General features: G+C 39.2%; 1 long non-coding RNA gene across 1 annotated transcript; it reads right to left on the reverse strand.

The window, feature by feature from the left end:
• Positions 1–3,676: 3,676 nt before the first annotated feature.
• LOC138927746 (uncharacterized) lies at positions 3,677–4,174 on the reverse strand. Its single transcript, XR_011444216.1, has 3 exons — positions 4,117–4,174; positions 3,882–4,030; positions 3,677–3,810 (listed from the first exon to the last, which is right to left on the reverse strand). It is a non-coding gene; the product is annotated as an uncharacterized lncRNA (long non-coding RNA).
• Positions 4,175–22,564: the final 18,390 nt, after the last annotated feature.

Below are 22,564 nucleotides of genomic sequence, written 5' to 3' on the forward strand. Positions count from 1 at the left end.
GGGCATTACGGTGAACTGATACAGCGGCCTTCCTGGTACTGTAAATGCCGTTTTGTTTCGGGACTCGACCTCTAGAGAGACTTGCCAATAGGCATCCTTCAAGTCTAAGCTTGAGATATATTCGGCTTTCGGCAGCCTACTTAGTATCCCGCTGGATAGACATCTTTTGTGGTGTGACTATTTACCTTTCGGCAGTCTAAGCAAAGCCTCATCTTACCCGGCTTGGTAACCATCACTATGGGTGACGACCAAGCACTATCCGACTCTTCTATGCTGCAACATGCGGTCGATCTCAATATACATATTCTTTTCCACTGCTGGGGAGACAGGAAAATGTCGCTGTTTAACTGGTTTTGCATTCCCCACATCAAGACTTTGATCAAGTTAGTTTTACCTAAGCCTTCCTGGATAAATGACGGGAAACATTTGATGACGCGATTGAGCTCCAACTTCCGTTCCTCTGCCAGGTCATGGTGATCCTCATCCAACTGGCACCTGAAGCTACTGCTACTCACGTCGGTGTCTATTTCGCCTATTTGTAATGGTTTGGGTAAAAGATCGTATGTTCTCCAAAAATCAATGTCCAAATACAGGTCCTGTTTGAGCGACGGAACGATATAGATAACCATCGACTTCTGGATTTCGTCGTATCCTATCGGGATCCTCATCTTCCCTGTTACTCGCCGAACTCTTCCGTCGGCGGTGCTAGCATGGACGTTTAAGGCTTTAAAAGTGTCCTTCATCTCTATCACTTCCTTCGCTAATTTCCCTCCAATGCAACTTATCGACGCCCCGGAATCCAGAAGACCGTATACGGTGCGACCCAAAACTAGGGATGTCGAATTTTTTAAAATTATCGTATCGATAATATTTTCTGTTTTAAAAAAATATCAAAATGATATAAATATATATCGCTACAAAAAATCGATATATCGATGTTTTTGATATTTTTTTTTGTTTCCCAAAAAGTTTTTTAGAATATAAAATAATAGAAATAAAACACAGAAATTATTATTGCTGTTTAGTTTTTCTCATCTTTAGTTTTTTAAATTCATAAACATAACATTTGAAAATTATAAAGAAAACAAGAAAGAGAAGCTAACTTCGGGCGGAGCCGAAGTTGATATACCCTTGCAGTTAAAAACGGATATATATCGCAAACATCGGATATAGTTGGCCGATCCTTATGAGAATATGATGGGATAATTGGGAATATAACCCAATTTATTATAATACAAAAACCAAACCTAAAAATGTGCCAAACTTCTATCTTCAAAAACACAAAAGTTGGGTCATTTCCGATCGTTCAGTAATATGGCAGCTATAGAATATAGTCGGCCGATCCTAATGAAATTTGGTAGGTTGGATCAACTGACCAAAAATATAATCTGTATTAAGTTTCAGCTTTCTATCTTCAAAAACACAAAAGTTGGGTCATTTCCGATCGTTCAGTTATATGGCAGCTATAGGATATAGTCGGCCGATCCTTATGAAATTTGGCACGTCGTAATAGTTTGCCAAAGATAGCTCTCGTGTCAAATTTGAACTCTCTAACTCTAAAAACACCAAAGTTATGTCATTTCCGATCAATCAGTTATATGGCAGCTATAGGATATAGTCGGCCGATCCGGGCCGTTCCGACTTATATACTGCGTGCAAAGGAAAGAAGGGTGTGTGCAAAGTTTCAAGACGATAGCTTTAAAACTGAGAGACTAGTTCGCGTAGAAACGGACAGACAGACAGACGGATAGACAGACGGACAGACAGACGGACAGACAGACGGACAGACGGACATGCTCATATCAACTCAGGAGGTAATCCTGATCAAGAATATATATACTTTATAGGGTCGGAGATGTCTCCTTCACTGCGTTGCACACTTTTGGACAAAATTATAATACCCTCTGCAAGGGTATAAATATAACATAAAGAAAAATAATGATATTCTATTTCATTATAGTCTTTGCCTGAGATTCGAGTTCTATTCATAAAAAAAACATAAAATTTATCTTAAATTAAATTCAAAGTTCTTATATAATAAAAAAATAAGGAGATTGTATTCCATTATACAGTCTTGGTCTTGTATAAAGTTAGTGCCAATATTTGGCATTAATAGACTTTAAAAATACCCGTTGCGTTATGTGATTATCAGTCATTCGACTGCTTGAATCCCAAACGACGCATTTTATAGCCGAAGCCAGTCTCTCCGAAGGCACTGAACTTCCAGGTGTAATTAGGTATTTTCGGGCGATTCCAAAATTGTGTGCAAACGCATTTGTGTGCATTCCAAAATGTTAGGGGATTACTTTCCCATGATGTTTGGGGCAAACTGAGATATAATTTTAGCTCGCTGTGATCAGTGTTTTGCAACGAAAGGCCCTTTAAAATTGACCTATTGTGGGCCTCCATAAAATCTGTTCCTCTGCATTGTCATCAGAAATCTGTAATAATTTAAAGGAAATTAATATATACTTTATTTTTGCTTCGGAATAATAAATAATTAATTAATGAATTAATTACGTTGAGTTATTATTATTATTTATGTAAATGTAAGTATTACTATTAAATTATATACATGATTACGAACTCTAAAATTTGACATACCGGGGTTTCCTTTGAAAAGGTAGAAATTTCGTTTAACAAATCATTTGTTGCCTCCTGTACCCCGATGGGTGATATGTACATTTTTTTAAATCTTGGATCAAGAAAAGATGATTTCACCAATATTTTATTTGATTCAAGTGGTTTTAACCGTTTTTCCATCAATTTGCGAAGCGACTCTTTTGTGATAATGCCCTCGTCCGATTCAATTTTTAAAATTTGTATGTTTTTTAATAATAATGCAATTAACGGAATCACCATACTAGCAGTAACATAGTTTTCACCGCTTATTTTCTCGGTTGCATCTTTAAATGGGCTCAAAAGCTTACAAAAATCGCGACAAATATCTAATTCTTTAGCAGTCAGCAGTTCTGGTATTGGCTTAGAGTATTCTGCTTTCTTTCTTTCTTTCTTTCTTAAGAATAATTGATACTTTGTTTACAAGCCCTAAAAAGGACATCAACATGTCCAAGCACGAGTTCCATCGCGTGTCAATGTTTTGAACCAAGGTCTTAATACAACCTTCTGGAACTCCCTCATCGGACTGAGCTCTTCGCAGCTGGTCCATTAATGCAGGGCTATGCTTAAAATGCATCACAATTTTTTTTACTTTGTCCAAAATATTGGAAAATGACGAAATCTCCTTTACGGTATCATCTACTAGCAAGTGGATTGTATGGGCCAAGCATGGAACGTGTTTCCCAATCCCAAGAAAACATTTTGATGCGGCTTTCATGTTATTGGCATTATCTGTGGTTAGTGTTGAACACTTAGACCGACTTATATTAAATTCATCGCAAGCGGTATCCAACAATGAACTTATATACTCGCTGGTATGAGACTAAATATAACACGAGATTTTTTTTTTAATTTTGGACTGCAGCAATAACAAATAAGTGACAAATAACTAAAACGGACAATATATAAGACAAACACGATTTACAATTACTATAACACACTTTCAAATACGTATTTAATAAATAATATTTATATTTGAATATTAACTAACCTGATCCATTCTAACGGAGTTTAGGCAAATCGCCTCGAGACATCCCTCGTTTATAAAATGCGCCGTTATGGTAAGAAATGACCGAGTTGAATTTGTAATAGTCACAGCATCGCAGGTGAATGCAAGTGATCTACTTGGTCAAAAACGGTCTTGATTCTTGTCACCAATTGGGTGTATTTGTCTTCCAACAATGCTGTTACCTGGAAAACAATATATATATTTAAAGGTGTACTGACGTGTTGAAAAAAAAAATTATAAAAATAATTCTTACCTTGGACCGGCCAGGAATTTTAAATTGCGGAACACACTTTTTAAGAAGGTATGTTAGGCCTTCTTTTTCGACGCATCTGACAGGCATGTTGTCCTTGCAAATCATAAAAACAAGGGCCTCTGAAATCTCATTAGCCCTATGTCCATCGCCTAAAATAAAGAAACGGTTAATAAAAACGGATTACACATTTTTTTATACATGAAAAAATCATTTCATTTTTTTTTTTCTTTCTTACTTTTTAAAGTCTCCAAGCTCCGGATTGACTCCGATATTGTTGGGTATTCTCCAATTTTGTTGTTATACACCTGCATAAATATTTCAGAATTAAAATTGAGGATGATGGTAAAATAATCAAAATGGAATTTAATTTTTTTTGTTTGCAACTGTAAACGGCCGTGCTTACGGCAGATCTTCGTATTCACATAATGTATTTGTGTGGGCACCGCTAATATATATATTTATGTGTACAACATGACGCCGAAATTTGGCGCCATTTTACCGCGAAAGTGTAGATTTTGTTTCGTGTGTGTGTAAAAAATGTGTGAAATAAAATCTACACTTTCGCGGTTTAATATATGAATTTATTTATATATACAAACCTCTTTTCACTGACACTTTACGAAAAATTCGTTATGTTTATTTTTAACATGTGACGTCAAATTGGTCGTGTTACCACTTGTTATACCCTTGCAGAGGGTATTATAATTTTGGTCAAAAGTGTGCAACGCAGTGAAGGAGACGTCTCAGACCCTATAAAGTATATATATTCTTGATCAGGATCACCTGCTGAGTTGATATGAGCATGTCCGTCTGTCCGTCTGTCCGTCTGTCTGTCCGTCTGTCTGTTTCTACGCAAACTAGTCTCTCAGTTTTTAAGCTATCGTCTTGAAACTTTGCACACACCCTTCTTTCCTTTGCACGCAGTATATAAGTCGGAACGGCCCGGATCGGCCGACTATATCCTATAGCTGCCATATAACTGATTGATCGGAAATGGTATAACTTTGGTGTTTTTAAATTTATAGAGTTCAAATTTGACGTGAGAGCTATTTTTGGCAAAATAATACGACATGCCAAATTTCTTAAGGATCGGCCGACTATATCCTATAGCTGCCATATAACTGAACGATCGGAAATGATCCAACTTTCGTGTTTTTGAAGATAGAAAGCTGCAACTTGGCACAGATTATATATTTGGTCAGTTGATCCGACCTACTAAATTTCATTAGGATCGGCCGACTATATCCTATAGCTGCCATATAACTGAACGATCGGAAATGGTATTTGGTAGAAATATCAACTTTCGTATTTTTGAAGATAGAAATTTGGGACCTTTTTTAGATTTTTTATTGTAATAAATTGGATTATATATTCCTATTCCCATAAGGATCGGCCAACTATATCCGATGTTTGCGATATATATCCGGTTTTAACTGCAAGGGTATATAAACTTCGGCTCCGCCCGAAGTTAGCTTTCCTTTCTTGTTTTTATTATTTTATTACACAAATTACACCTCGCTTTTCCGTTTTTGACTTCACTATAATTCTGTTTTATTAGCTTAATGTCCATTTTTCTCAAACCGCCGAGCTTCACATTTATCAATTTGATCAAAGAGTGACCAACGCAGAAATATCAGATAATATCAAAAAAAACTATCGCACACTCGATATTTGGGGAACAAAATATTACGATATAAATATATTATTTTTCCCAAAAAATATCGATATATTGATATTTTGATATATTATCAACAACCCTACCCAAAACCCGCACCGGCAAAAACGGACAAAGATCCTTTGTATTTGTTGGAATTGAACATATATAGTGGAGGCCGACTTTCCATTTATTGATGTTTGCCCAATAGGACATAATTCTTTTTGCGCCGCGGCGAAATCTAATCGGAGGCACAGGTAGTATTTCCTGAGATGGAATGGCTGGTAAACTTCCCTTCCTTTGATGCAATAATAACATCTCTGTTTTTGTCACGTCCGGTATTTGGTCTGGTATGGCGCTCAGCTCTTTCCTAATTATTCTGTCGTTGTTGACAAATTGCGAGCGCCATTCGAGGTCCTCGGTTTGTACGGAGACTTCAAAATGCCGGGTCTGGAGTTTTTTGAACACCTTGCACAGTTAGTTTTATAGGTGTTATCTCTCTGCTACCGGACTGCTTTCTACCCCGGATTCTTCGACTAACTCGGCGACTTCCCGTCGGTAAGGAGTTACCTTGCTATACCCGTAAGATCGCTTGACGTCCTCTAGGAAGGCTTCTCGGCGTCGACAAATCTCCCTTAAATCTTGCACCGTCGCTACGTCGACGTTCAAGATCTCATGTCGTATCTCTGGTCTTAGGTTATTTATGAGAATGCGAACCAACTTGCGAGTTAACCAGGGTGTTTGTAACTGGTCTATCATTACATTCACGCTGTCGTAAAATCCGTCAAAGGTCTCGTTGACTTCTTTCTGCCTCTTATCAATTCCTCTATGTCTACATCATCCCGATTCTGGCGGACCTGTACTCGGAGCGCGGAACACAGGCGGTCCCATCGGACCTCTGCTACCGACTTGTGGTACCGCCAATAGAACTCTGTGGCCTTTCTTCGAAAAGGACTCTGACATTGCGACACATCTCCGCGAAATTTCCGTCTAAGGTTTGATAGGTGAGTGCTTCCATTCTGTAGATAAAATCGTCTATTGGTACGCCAGATCCAGAATACTTTATCTTCCATCCGTTCAGGATATGTACAACCTTGTCCGGTCGTATGCCATAGTCAGACCCATTGCTACGCTGAGGGGACATCGGGTATTCCGATGAAGGTAAGGGCGGACCCAAGGTGCGCACTGCGTTCCCCACCATGTTGCCCTGGTGAGGGTCTTCTCTGATCGGAGTTGACCTTTCTTCCACGTCTTCCGAATTCGCCGGCGTGGCGATCAGCCTTTGCACGTTCTCGAAGACCGATGTTTGTACCACCTCAGAAATCTTCTCGGACAGCACCGATAACAGCCTCCTCTCTAGATCTAAAAGAGTCATAGCGCTGGCCAATTGGTCAGGGTCGACGGTCCGCAAGTTCACTGCCTCCGTGCCTCTCGAGGTAGCTGGGAGATTAGAGGTCACTCTCGCTTGGCCACTATCCATTTGACGCGTTTTCCACTGAGAACGCGTTTGCAGACCTTCTATTACTGGCCTACAGGAAAGCTTGCATACCGGACAGTACTCGCTTTTCTTAAAATGCGCGCTTATACATTTCTTGTGGAACTCGTGGCGACAGGTGGTTTCGAACGTTTCCGCGTTGGATTTTATTTCTGTTTTGAAAAGTTGGCAACTCAGTTTCGCCCCTTCCTGCGACCCTCGGTCAGGTGATTGGTCTAAACCCATTTCGTTATCTTTTTATGCCTTTATTTTAACAACCAAAACTAACCTCTACTTTTTTCTTCTCCCAAATTTATAAAAATCCGTAAAACCCAAATAAGATCACAATTACCTAACTCTGCTTTTGATATTCCCGAATGTAAGAGGTATTAAAAACTGAATTTCAAAAAAGAAAATAGATCTTAGTAACTTAGAAGTTACTTAACATCATAGTTCATTTAGGGAGACGGGTATCTTCTTTCTTCTCATTGACTCGGACCCAGAACGGTCAAGCACCGACATCTGTGGTATTCCTGACTCAAACCCAAAAAAAATTATAACTTTTCAGAGGCGAAACAGGGTTAGACTCTCTTGGTGGCCATTAGTGGGTTAGGACAACTCTCTTCAAGAACGTGTCTCTATATTCCTGCACATTGGTGGAGACCAATGAAGCATCAGGAGCATTTCTAACTTTTATTAGGATAGTACCTCAGTAAAAGTCAGAAACCGAACCGGAGTTGACAGTCTTCCGCTTCCTCTTACTGTGTTCCATGATAGTGTAAAAGAAAATAAATGTATCCTCTTGAAAATTTTCGTGGTCAGTCGGAACACCGTAGATCTCCGTCACTGCTTTCCAGAACGAAAAAAAAAAAGTTAAACTTGAATTTGCCAGATAAAAAAAATGTTGAGCTTAATAATCGAAGAGTCTCTTCGGGTATGCTTTCCCTTGGGCCACACGTTGGGCGCCACTTATTTCCCTTTTTATCTTTATACCCTTGCAGAGGGTATTATAATTTTGTCCAAAAGTGTGCAACGCAGTGAAGGAGACATCTCCGACCCTATAAAGTGTACATATTCTTGATCAGGATCACCTCCTGAGTTGATATGAGCATGTCCGTCTGTCCGTCTGTCTGTTTCTACGCAAACTAGTCTCTCAGTTTTAAAGCTATCGACTTGAAACTTTGCACACACTCTTCTTTCCTTTGCACGCAGTATATAAGTCGGAACGGCCGGGATCGGCCGACTATATCCTATAGCTGCCCTATAATTGATTGATCGGAAATGGTATAACTTTGGTGTTTTTAGAGTTAGAGAGTTCAAGCCGATTCTATAACTGAACGATCGGAAATGGTATTAGGTAGAAATATCAACTTTCGTATTTTTGAAGATAGAAGCTTGGGAATTTTTTCAGATTTTTTATTTTAATTAATTGGTTTTATTATGATGTAATCATAAGGATCGGCCAACTATATCCGATGTTTACGATATATATCCGGTTTTAACTGCAAGGGTATATCAACTTCGGCTCCTCCCGAAGTTAGCTTTGCTATCTTGTTTTATATTAATAATAATATTATTACTGTAACGTGCAACCAAGGGTTCGTTGGTACAGAAGACTCTACGATCGCGGGCACGTTGTAGTTTTCCGGCTCTAGCTCGTCGGCTTATGGGGTGGTGGTCTTGCTGTGGTAGAGTCTTCCTCTTAGTGCACCCTCAGGATAAAAAGGGATAAGATTGCTGCGACTGAGATGTTAATCTACGCTAGTATTCAGAGCCGGTATTAAGATAATCAAGCTTTTAATAGATCAATTAAAGGTACAGATGGAAAATATTTGCGTTAGAGCGATCATCAGTTGTAGGAACGCGGATGTTGTTGCGATCCCTAAATACCCCGCCCTACCTATGGCCACTTGCGAAAGAGCAAGACTCTCGTGGCCCGTATACCCCATACACCCGAGAAATCATTGGCGGAGTTGATACGTTACAAATCAATCTTCCATTTTATTCAATATATAATTCCCTAAAATTAGCATAATATAACTCCTATCTAACCGGCGAATGTATATAAGCGAAATTACATACAAGTTTAGGTTTGCTAATTACACAGTGCGACAAAAAAAGAAAAGTTGGAGGAACTTTTGTAGAGACCTAGTAGGAATTGTTCATTAGGTCGAGTATAGTATAAAACAGGGATCGGCACCCCAATACATTGATATGATTTTACCGCATTAGTGTTAGTAACGAATAGCAGAAAGTAGGCTGTGTGCATGAAGTTTCACACATGTATAGTGTGTGTGTGTGGCAGAGCTCGGGCAGAGAAATTTCCTATGCCCCCGAGATAGGGCCATGCCGACCTCTGGTATAAAACCATGTTTGAAATTTTTCATACACCCTCAAATCTTGATTTATTTCGAAAAAATGTTGTGTGTGAAAGAAAGGAATAGGCGGAATGGAATGGCACACCATTCCTATGAAGATTGGACTGACTTGTTTTGGGAAAAGCGTTATAACTTCAACAATTTTCATAATTTCGTAATGAAATTTTTCAGGATTAATAAGACAATATTGATATGTGTTAAGAATGATACCATTTCTTGGAAGTTGTACCGAAAAATGGAGTCAAAGTTTAAAAAACATGACAAAAATTCAAAAATGTCAGTTTCTTTTGTAAAGTCTGTATCCTTTCTGTTTAAATAAATTAAAGATATATTTTTTTTTCAAAAGCTACATCATTTAACTATTGAAAAACGTAAAAAAATTGAAAATCGGCATAAAATTACGCGTTCAGGAATTTTTAAGAGCAAAACACTTTCGAAAACCCGTTTTTTCCTACTAGGTCTCTTTAAAAGTTCCAAATCACGGTCGCACTGTGTTATTATTTGTGGTGTGTTTACAAATGGTAGCATAAATTTTAAATATTCAAATCGAAAAGTAGGATTTGTTTTTTAATCAATGAAATCAAATTTATTAAATTTCAAAACAGGTTTTCACAGTGTAAATTTTTTTTCTTATTTTGTTTATTATTTTTTTTTAAATTAAACTAAAGCTAAGGGATTTTACAGGATAGTTCAATAATAAATCAAAACTTAACGGAAATTATATAAACAAAAACAATATTCTTAATTATTAAAATTTTCTTCAGTGTACTCCATTCTAATTTAATAAAAAAAAATTTTTTTTTTCGTATCCTCACCTTACTACCCATTTTTCTTTTTAAGTTTTCCAATAAAAAAATTGTGTACTCAATTCTAATTAATAAAAAAAAAATTTTGTTCTTTCTTTGTTTCTTTCAGTGTATACTCCCTTTACTTCAGTTTAAGTTTTAAAAAATAATAAAAAAATATATATACAAAATTATTCACGTCAATTATTGTTCAATTTCTCGCAGTGTAGGGAAAGATAGATTAGCACTTACCCCACTTTTTCTTCGGCGAAAAGATCGACCTCTTGGCGAATATAGCTGTGGGCTTGAGACAGTTTTGAATTTCACTTATATTTTCCATATCTTGCGAGTAAACATAATTGATTTGTTATAAATTTTTTTTTTTTTGATTCATTTGTTTTGTTTAATAAAACTAAAAAATAAAAATAAAAAAAAAAATAACGAAGTTAAACTTTTCACTTTCGTTCATTTTTTTTCAGTGTAGTTTTATAAACTAGTTTTTTTTCAGTTTTAAAAACTATTTTCCGTTCATATATTGCTTTCATAACTTTTTCTTTTTGCACACACCAACAAAAAAAAACAATTCGCCATCGCCGGTTTTGAAATTTAAATTAATTGATTAAATAATAGTAAATTCAATTTTATATTTTTCTATTTTTTAATTTAACTTATCGTTTTCATTTTTGTTGAGAAATAGTTCGTCTTTATTTTGCATTTAAATAGTATTACATTTGCTTCTGTACTTGTTAATTAATTTCTTATTATCGTACCTATTTTTGCGCACATCATTGTCTTGTTTACCATTTGGGAGCTTTAAGCTCACACGCATAGCCGAAATTGCAGTGCAATGCGTTAGTATTAGAACATCACGCGATCGTTTTTCAGATCTTTTTCTGCACGTTTTGCAAGCCGGCCGCATTCTCTTGTTGACATTAACCGCAACCGCTCGCTGATAGCAACCCCGCTTAAAAACATTGTAACCCGCTAAATAGTGAAAATAAATGCATAAAACTATAATAAAAACGATAATACAGTCCACTATTCATAAACATAACAAATTTTGGTCCTTCGAGCCGGATACCCGCGCTTATTTGTGCATTTACTTTTGTGAACATTAGAGACAAATTTACCGCTTTTGCGTCATGAACGCGATAATGCATAGAACGATTCAACAACGTGGTGCCTGCAAGGGGCAAATAACGCGCACCCTCAACAGTGCTGTGGAGTTTTCACAAAGATGTGAAAATGTGGAAACATTGCAATTCAAGTTGGAGCGTTTGGTCGCCACTTTCAACCACTTTATGGAGCTCTCAGATGATTTAGTGGAATTTCACTTGGAGGAGGGATATGAAGACCATGGATTGGACATACCCGAATACGAAGACAAGTTCTACGCCGCGCATGCTATTTTTAGTAACGCCATCAAGGACATGGGAGGTAAAGATCATGGACAGGACCAGTCGAACATTCTACTTTCAAGTACAGTGGAACGCCTATTTGAGGGACAAAACAACCTTTTGGAGAAAATTCATACTTCATCGGGAACTGCTGATTTAAGGTTTGAGAAAATTCGGATTCCCACATTCCACTCCCTCTGGTAAATATGAGGATTGGAGCCAGTTTAGTGATCTGTTCTTAAGCTCAGTAAATAGTAACGAAAAGCTCTCCAAGTGCCAACAGTTTTATTATCTCAAATCATATCTGGAGGGAGAAGCGCTGTCCCTAATTAAACATATTGCCGTCTGTAATGATAATTACCAAGACGCATGGGAAAAATTAGAAAATCGTTATAATAAAAGGTCGCTCATCGCTTGATCGTTTGTTCAGAATTGTTTGTTTGTTTTTTATCGTTGCCAACCGCTAACAATTCAAATATTGCAAAATTACGCAAGGTAATTGACTCGGCCGACGAATGCATTCGAGGCTTACATGCGCTGAACTGTGACAGCCGCGATGTATGGCTCATTCATATTTTGCTGTCAAAGTTACGTTCAGAAATTAAACAAGCTTGGGCCAACTGCAGTATATTGGCCACTGAAGACGTCACCATAGATGATCTGTTCGCCTTTCTTTTCGCTCATTGTGATACTTTGGAGTCTTGTCAGGATTTACCCGCAATGCAACCCTCAAGACCAGCCCAAAGTAGACGCCGCCAAGCCGCCTTTCATGCCAGTGGATCAACTCAGTCGTCTCGCGAATGTATATATTGCCAAGCACAGCATTCTATATATTCATGCAATGAATTCAAGGCACTGGATGTAGTCAGCCGCCGCACCTTCGCCAAGGATACAAAATTATGCTTCAACTGCTTGAGTCGATCGCATCAAGTCAGGGATTGTAATTCATCGAACACTTGCCGTCAGTGCAACGCTAAGCATCACACGTTTGTACACCCGATTGAAGCAAGATCAGTTCCTGTGGCACCTGCGCACTCGACTGCCGCTGATACGAATACTGCCGCTGTTAGCCATCATATTTTGGAGAGGGCCAACAATCCAGCCCTACTGCCAACTGTTGTCGCCAATGTAATTGACACATGGGGAAACGAGACCTCATGTAGGTTATTGCTCGATACTGGATCAACAATAACCATGGTATCTGAGTCCTTTATCCAAAGGATCGGAATTCCTCGCACGCATTTCGATAGTTGGTTTAGGTGCTAACTCGGCTGGTGTTAGCCGAGGTCGCGCTAGCTTCACCGCGCTACTCTCAAGAACCACGACTGCATCATTGGAAGTCTCTTGTCTAATTATGAGTTCTCTAACTTCTACGATTCCAGCTCAGCAGGTCCAATCAAATGCAACTATTTGGACCAAGATTCGCAGCCTACCGCTAGCTGACCCGACGTTTGGATCTCCGGGCAAAATCGACGTTATCTTAGGCGCTGATCAGCTGTGGAACTTATATACTGGACATTGCCGAGAGTTTGGTATCGAATACCCCATCGCACTGCATACTAATTTTGGTTGGGTTATTACAGGCAGCTATACTGATTGTAACGAAGCATCTACGCACGCACAAGTTCATCACGCTTATGAAGATTTGGATTCCTTAGTTCGCTCATTTATGGACATGGAACAAGTGCATCCGAGTAAAACAACGATAGACGCCAGTGATCCCGCCGAACAACATTTTCTGAAAACACATGCTCGTAGAGAAGATGGTGTTTATATTGTTCAACACCCATTCAAGGAGCCCCGCACGCCAATTGGCTCCACTTTGCCACAGGCTTTAAACCGCTTCGCCGCTTTGGAAAGGAAATTTAGAAGATTCCCCGCACTCAAACAACAATATGTGGATTTCATGGATGATTATTTAAATCGAGGACATATGGAATTGATTCCGGCTGCTGCAGGCGTTGAGGATCCCGCACGCTACAACTATTATCTCTCTAGGACATCATTTTTCCATCAGGACCATTCAAGTTGAAAGGAAAAATGATGTCCTAGAGAGATATCCGCCGTGAACGCAAGTGCTGCTATACTCGCAATATCTGAGGTGGGTCACTGATGGTATGGGCCGCATTTGGATACGCCGGAAGATCCTCTATATGTCTTTTATTAACACGAATGAATTTTCAGATGGTCATAAGACTAATGGAGGACTTTTTGATATCGTTTGGCGAAACTTATTTTGAGAAAAAGTTAATTTTTCAACAGGATAACGCCGCCATCCACGTATCCAAAGTGTCAAAGCAGTTTTTTGAGGATTAAAAAATTGAACTTTTGGGGTGGCCAGCTTGTAGTCCCGACCTAAGCCCGATTTAGAATGTGTGGGGTATACTCTCAAATATAGTATACAGCAATGGACGACAGTTTAAAAATTTGGCACAGCTCAAGAAGGGTTTTGTTGAAAAATAGGCCAAAATCGAAGAAAAACATTGCAGAATTTTGTTAATTTAATGTCTAAACGCTTGGCTGAAGTAATTTCAAAGCACGGAGGCAATACCCACTATTAGGTAAGAAAATACATTTTTTTTTTACAATTATAAATTTTTTAAAAATTATTTTCTTTACAATGTCCCAATAATTATTTCTAAGGGAGCTAACATAACAATATCAATTTTCGTGAAAAGGATCAGTAAAATATAAAAGTTGTATCTGTTTTTAATGCATTTCTTCTCTATATTTACAAATAAAATAAAAACAAAAAAAATTAAAAATCATTTACAATTTTATTTAAAAACAAGAAAGCAAAGCTAACTTCGGGCGGAGCCGAAGTTTATATACCCTTGCAGTTAAAACCGGATATATATCGCAAACATCGGATATAGTTGGCCCATCTTTATGGGAATAGGAATATATAATCCAATTTATTACAATACAAAATCTAAAAAAAGTCCCAAACTTCTATCTTCAAAAATACGAAAGTTGATATTTCTACCAAATACCATTTCCGATCGTTCAGTTATACGGCAGCTATAGGATATAGTCGGCCGATCCTAATGAAATTTGGTAGATCGGATCAACTGACCAAATATATAATCTGCAAGTTCCAGCTTTCTATCTTCAAAAACACGAAAGTTGGGTCATTTCCGATCGTTCAGTTATATGGCAGCTATAGGATATAGTCTGCCGATCCTTATGAAATCTGACATGTCGTAATATTTTGCCAAAAACAGCACTCATGTCAAATTTGAACTCTCTAACTCTAAAAACACCAAAGTTAAACCATTTCCGATCAATCAGTTATATGGCAGCTATATGATATAGTCGGCCGATCCGGGCCGTTCCGACTTATATACTGCGTGCAAAGGAAAGAAGGGTGTGTGCAAAGTTTCAAGTCGATAGCTTCAAAACTGAGAGACTAGTTTGCGTAGAAACAGACAGACGGACAGACAGACGGACAGACGGACATGCTCATATCAACTCAGGAGGTGATCCTGATCAAGAATATATATACTTTATAGGGTCGGAGATGTCTCCTTCACTGCGTTGCACACTTTTGGAAAAAATTATAATACCCTCTGCAAGGGTATAAAAATAATGTGTCCCAATATTTATTTCGACCAGGTAGTACTATCACACGTTGCCGAGTGGTATTTGACGGCTCTGGAAAGGATTCCACGGGTCATTCTCTTAATTCGCGACTTCATATAGGACCGCCTATTCAAAGGGACTTAATTGGAGTATGCCTTCGATTTCGTCAGCATCGTTATGTATTTTGTGCAGACATCGAGAAGATGTTTAGAGGCATTTTGGTGTTGGACGAACATACACAGTACCAACGCATAGTTTGGAGGAAAGATGAAAACGCTACGCTGGATCATTATCGACTGTTGACAGTAACATATGGATTAGCTTCATCGCCGTTTATAGCAGTTCGAGTTCTTAAATAGCTCTCGAATGACTATGCCGAATTGTATCCCACCGCTGCTGTCGTGCTCAACAGAGACACGTACGTTGATGATATTCCTACTGGATGCGACAACATCAAGGGTCTCACTGCACTCAAAGATGAATTGATTCTGCTTCTTAGCGAAGCTCAATTCAAATTGCGAAAGTGGAGCTCAAACTGTTACGCCCTTTTAAAGTCGTTGCCAAAGGAGATTTGTGAGTATCCACCTAAGGATTTAGAGGAAGACCGCTCATTTCGATTTGTTAAAGTCCTGGGATTGTGTTGGGAACCAAAACCGGACTATATTTTCTTCAAATTAGAAACCCCCGCATTTACGACTGCTCTTACTAAACGCATATTGCTTTCAGAACTAGCTAAGATCTACGACCCGCTGGGTTTGCTTTCGCCAACTGTTGTTTTTCTGAAGATCCTATTTCAAGATAGTTGGCTAAGTTCTGTCGATTGGAATGAAGTACTACCGCAGCAATTATGTACACGATGGCAACAGTTTGTATCGGAAATGCATTTATTGGAAACTTGTCGAGCTCCTCGCTACATATCTGCACCACATCAAGAAATGGAACTGCACGGATTTGCTGGTGCATCATCTCAAGCGTATGCTGCCGTCATCTATAGCCGCGTCGAAGTCAACAATGGATATGCTGTCTAACTGATTATGGCTAAAACTCGCGTAGCCCCTATTAAGCCTATCTCTATTCCGCGACTAGAGTTAAACGCAGCTCATTTACTCTCTAAACTGATTTATCTGGTCAAGCAATTATTAACTGTTCCTATTTCCAGAATCAATTGTTGGTCAGACTCTGAAATAGTCCTGCATTGGCTATCTTCTCCGCCTAGGACTTGGAACACCTATGTTTGCAACCGCACTGCTGAAATTCTAGAGGTTTGCCCACGCAGCTGCTGGCAACATATTCGAAGTGGTGATAATCCCGCAGACTGCGCATCGCGAGGAGTACTACCAAAGGACCTCGTGGATCATCAAATATGGTGGAATGGACCACCTTGGCTATCTCAGTCACGTTCAGCTTGGCCACCTGTTAAAGCTAAGTTTGTTCTGTCGACAGAAGAAGAGGCCTGCCTAGAGATGAAGGCTGAAACGAAAGTTAATCTACACATTTCCGACGACGGAAATTCGCTATCTTGTATGATCAACAAATCCTCCTCATGGTCCCGTTTATTAAGGATAGTCAGCTACTGCCTTCGCTTCGTTCATCGTCTTCGTGAGAGGAATCGACTTTTACCATTCCTATAGGCGTGGGAGCTACAATATGCACGAGCTAAGATCTTTACGCACGCTCAAGAGGAGTTCTTCAACGTGGAGTACAAGCAGTTAACTACCGGACAGCCATTGTCGAAGAAATCGAAGTTGATTCGCTACACACCCTTTTTAGACGAGCAGAGAGTAATGCGTGTTGGTGGTCGCATCGATAATTCTATAGCTACTTATGACGCAAAGTATCCCATTCTCCTTCCTAAGGAATCTCCAATAGCTGGTCTGCTAGTTCGCTATCAACATGCTGCATTGTTACACGCTGGAGTCGAATACACGTTTCATAGTCTACGCCAAAGGTATTGGATTCTAGGAGCTCGGAACCTCGTCCGCAAAACTGTATTCAATTGCAGAACTTGCTTTCTGCAGCGAAGACACACGAGTTCTCAACTTATGGCTGATTTACCGGAGTTTCGAGTTCAACCCGGCCGTTGTTTCCTGCACACTGGATTGGATTATGCTGGACCTGTGTCAATCAAAACATCGACAGGCCGGACACCAAGATTTGGCAAAGCTTGGTTTGCGATCTTTGTCTGCCTATCTACAAAAGCGATTCACATAGAATTGGTCAGCGATTTGCCGACATCCGCCTTTATAGCCGCTTTCAAACGCTTTTGGTCTCGACGTGGACCTGTATCGGATTTATACTCGGACAATGGAACGATTTTCCATGGAGCCAAAAGAGATTTAGCTGAAATGCAACGAATGGCAATAGCTCAAAGTCAAGATGAAGAAATTTCAAGCCATCTGCTCCCCATTTCGGAGGCATTTGGGAGACTGGTGTGAGATCCATAAAGCTGCACTTAAAACGAGTCATTGGCAGCAGTGCCTTGACATTCGAGGAGTATTCGACTCTGTTAATTCAGATTGAAGGGCTTCTGAACTCTCGCCCTTTATGCGCACCTAGCGATCACAGTCTTAACCCGCTAACTCCTCATTTTCTGACAGGTCAGCCTCTCACTTCGGTACCAGAACCATCTTTCCTGGATGTAAACATCAACAGACTGCAGCGCTGGAGACAACTACAGGCCAAGGTTCAAGGTTTCTGGAAACGTTGGAATCTCGAGTATCTCAGCACGCTTCAACCTCGCACGAAATGGCATCAAGATGCTCCAAATGTTGCCGTGGACACACTGGTTGTGCTGAAGGAGCCCAATCAACCGGCAAGCAAGTGGATGCTAGGACGAGTCACCGAAGTTCATCCTGGCCAGGATCAGAGGGTCCGGGTGGTCACCGTTGAAACCGCCAAGGGAATCTACAAGCGCCCTATTACGAAAATTGATGTGCTTCCTTTGAACTGAACCGTCGTTCAGGGGGGCCGGTATGTTGAGAAATAGTTCGTCTTTATTTTGCATTTAAATAGTATTACATTTGCTTCTGTACTTGTTAATTAATTTCTTATTATCGTACCTATTTTTGCGCACATCATTGTCTTGTTTACCATTTGGGAGCTTTAAGCTCACACGCATAGCCGAAATTGCAGTGCAATGCGTTAGTATTAGAACATCACGCGATCGTTTTTCAGATCTTTTTCTGCACGTTTTGCAAGCCTGCCGCATTCTCTTGTTGACATTAACCGCAACCGCTCGCTGATAGCAACCCCGCTTAAAAACATTGTAAACCCGCTAAATAGTAAAAATAAATGCATAAAACTATAATAAAAACCATAATACAGTCCACTATTCATAAACAATTTTTTTTGTTATCTCGGCCTCTTTTTTTTTTCTTTTCCACCAAATCGCCGTTGTTGCTATTCTCCGTTAATGCGTTGTGCGGGGTGGGGGGGTCATCCTTTCTTCCTTTTCTTCTTTGCCTTCTTCCTTTCGAGCTCTTCCAACTTTGTATAGCACGTGTGCGGTGCTGTTCCTGCAGCGTGTTCTCCGTTCTTGAATCTTCTCTTGTTCCGTGTTCCACTGTTGTCTTCCTTACCCGTTCATTCGTCTGCGTATGTGAGGGTCTATGTGAGCGAGGGAAGTACCTCCGATCCAACTTACCCCCGGCGTCTCTTGGGGTGCTCCGCTGGCGACTCACGTTTTTCGACTTCCGCGACCACGGGGCTCGCGCTCGATGCTCCGGGAACGTTTCCCCCGTTTTCCAACGGTTTCGCCCGGGATCGCCTTCAATTTCGGGTTTCTTTTAACTTTACTCTTTACTCCGTCGCACGCGGTCGGTGGTCGGACAAAAAAAAAGTTTTGAGAAGTCACGTCTAACTTCGGTGACGATCGAGAACGGATCAGCGCCTGATAAGCTGACCCGAGCTCAAAACCTATGGCCACTCTCGAACCGTGCGATAGTTGGCAAATATCGATATAGTTGAGTGGTTTTATATTTAATTATTTATTTATTTTTTTTCGACGCTACAGACGCCGCGGCGTCGGAAATGACCCAACTTTCATGTTTTTAAAGATAGAAAGCTGGAACTTAGTACAGATTCTATTTTTGGTCAGTTAATTCGACCTGACAAATTTCATAAAGATCGGCCGACTATATCTTATAGCTGCCATAAAACTTGCCGTACAACTACAATGCAAACATCGGCATCGACCCTGAGAAAAAAAAGACGATGTTAGTATGTATATTGTTGATTATGCACACATCCGCAAATATCTGCAGCTAGCTTTGCCTTTTTTATACCCTTGCAGAGGGTATTATAATTTTGTCCAAAAGTGTGCAACGCAGTGAAGGAGACATCTCCGACCCTATAAAGTATATATATTCTTGATCAGGATCACCTCCTGAGTTGATATGAGCATGTCCGTCTGTCCGTCTGTCTGTTTCTACGCGAACTAGTCTCTCAGTTTTAAAGCTGTCGTCTTGAAACTTTGCACACACCCTTCTTTCCTTTGCACGCAGTATATAAGTCGGAACGGCCCGGATCGGCCGACTATATCCTATAGCTGCCATATAACTGATTGATCGGAAATGGTATAACTTTGGTGTTTTTAGAGTTAGAGAGTTCAAATTTGACATGACAGCTATTTTTGGCAAAACATTACGACATGTCAGATTTCATAAGGATCGGCCGACTATATCTTATAGCTGCCATATAACTGAACGATCGGAAATGACCCAACTTTCGTGTTTTTGAAGATAGAAAGCTAAAACTTAAAACAGATTCTATTTTTGGCCAGTTGATCCAACCTACAAAATTTTATTAGGATCGGCCGACTATATCCTATAGCTGCCATATAACTGAACGATCGGAAATGGTTTTTGGTAGAAATACCAACTTTGGTATTGTAAAAGATAGAAGTTTGGGACTTTTTTTAGATTTTTTATTTTAGTTAATTAGTTTTATTATGATGTAATCATAAGGATCAGCCAACTATATCCGATGTTTGCGATATATATCCGGTTTTAACTGCAAGGGTATATAAACTTCGGCTCCGCCCGAAGTTAGCTTTCCTTTCTTGTTTATTCAGTGTATTTGTTAATTTATTTAAGCATAGTATTGAGTTGACGAAAATCCGCTGATAGCGAAATTCTGATAGCGATTTTGCACTTTATTCGGCTGCCGAGGTAGTGTGACCAAAACAATGAAGAAATAAGGTAATACTTATGAAAATAGCTCTTGTGTCAAATTTGAACTCTCTAACTCTAAAAACACCAAAGTTATACCATTTCCGATCAATCAGTTATATGGCAGCTATAGGATATAGTCGGCCGATCCGGGCCGTTCCGACTTATATACTGCGTGCAAAGGAAAGAAGGGTGTGTGCAAAGTTTCAAGACGATAGCTTCAAAACTGAGAGACTAGTTCGCGTAGAAACGGACAGACAGACAGACGGACAGACGAACAGACGGACATGCTCATATCAACTCAGGAGGTCGTCCTGATCAAGAATATATATACTTTATAGGGTCGGAGATGTATCCTTCACTAAACATAAAAAAGACGAATACAAAAGATACTAAAAATATAACAAAGTGAAGAATTAATTTTATAATAACGACAACACAAGTTAGCTTTTATTAATATTGAAACTTAAAAATAATACTTTTAACTTCAAAACACAAACATAACAAACGAATGCAAAAGAAGCATCACAAATGCAAACGAATAACAGCAGTCCGGGTCGAAAATTTGACCTTGAAAACAGTAGGAGAGCTTGAGATTATTAATGAGTATACAATGTATAATTGAAATTGTGCATATCCTCGAGCACTTCAAGCTGGACCCGGATAATATTGAAGAAATTCTATTTCAATATAAGAACGTCCACCTTATAAAATGGACTAATGTAACGGATACCACACGCTTTTGGGCCGAAGAGTCTAATTTTGTAGATGCAGCAGGAAACAAAAGATTTTTGGCACTGGCATTATTTGCGCAAAGCCTACTGTCGTTGCCTTGGTCAAATGCAGAGGTGGAAAGGGTATTTAGCCAAATGAATAATGTCAAGACAAAACTTCGAAATAGAATGGCCATTCAAACATTCAAACCTGAAGAGTTGGCAACACTGATGCCCATTAGTTAGAATGCTCTCTTACTCTCTCACTCCCTCTCACTCAATTCGTTGTGTCTCTTGTACTCATTCATTCTATTCCATTCGGATGAGGCAATAAAAATGTATTCCTGCAGACCTCTTACACTGCCGTGCACTTGAATAGGGAAAAGAATTTTTTTATGTTTCGTTTTATGTTTCTATTAATCTACTAGGGCTATTGGCATATGCCTTTTTGATTTCTGAAGAAGAGAACATAGGCTAACTATGGAAATAAAAGAGAGGTCGCAACCATTTACCTTTATAATTTTTTTTTTCGTATTTGCTTTAACCATTCCTAGAAAGCTGTACATTTTTGCATTCACTTGAGTAGGGACAGGAACTAAAAATGGGTGTTTAAGGAATAATATACAACATTTTATTAATTTTAAGTCTTATTTATTAAAAATTTGTCAAATTTAACTTTTTTAATAATGTGTGTGACCACCATTGTTGGATATAACCTCATAAATCCTATTAGGAATAGAGTCATATAGTGCCTTTATGTAATCTAAGGATATTTGACTTCAGGCTGTGTTAATGGCATCCGTTAATGCTTGTATGTCTTTGTATTGTGTCCCAGATTCATATAATTTTTTTGTCATCCATCCCCACACATTCTCAATTACATTGAGATCCGGAGAATATGGGGGCTACTCCATAAGATCCAGGTTTTGCTACCGAATCCAAGCTTTTACCACTCGTGCTGTGTGGATTGGGGCATTATCCTGTTGAAAAGTCCACGATAATGATCCAAAGATGTTTTTTGCCTCAGAAAACGCTTCCTCGAGTAAGCCTTTGTAATGCGTTGCGTTCATTTTAAAAGACACAATCTGCAGCTTCCATGTCTCATAGTATGTTAAAGCATCCCATACCATTACACCTTTCTCACGGCAATGGTGACGGGACATAAAGTGTTTTTCATTTCGTATATCATGAAAATAATATGAAAAACCATCAGGTCCATCCAAGTTACAACGCTTTTCATCTAAAAACGCAACAGTATGCCATTCCTTCTGCCAAGTCATATGATAACGTGCATAGATGAGGCGAGAATCCTTTCTTTGGTTATTTAACGGAGGTTTTTTTTTAGTTTCAATCTTTTCAGATGATTAGCTTGCCGTATAACTCTCCGTACTGTATCCACACTTGCATTTAAATTTAGTTTTTAATGAATTTTCGAAGCCGCACAGTGTGAATTTGACTCTTCTCGAACAATTCGGCGCTCTGCAGTAGATAAAAGGACTTTTTTGGTGCGTCCTCTCATGTTATTCCCATAA

The sequence above is a fragment of the Drosophila bipectinata genome, chromosome XR, assembly GCF_030179905.1.
Source record: "Drosophila bipectinata strain 14024-0381.07 chromosome XR, DbipHiC1v2, whole genome shotgun sequence".
In the NCBI taxonomy this organism is placed as follows: Eukaryota; Metazoa; Arthropoda; class Insecta; order Diptera; family Drosophilidae; genus Drosophila; species Drosophila bipectinata.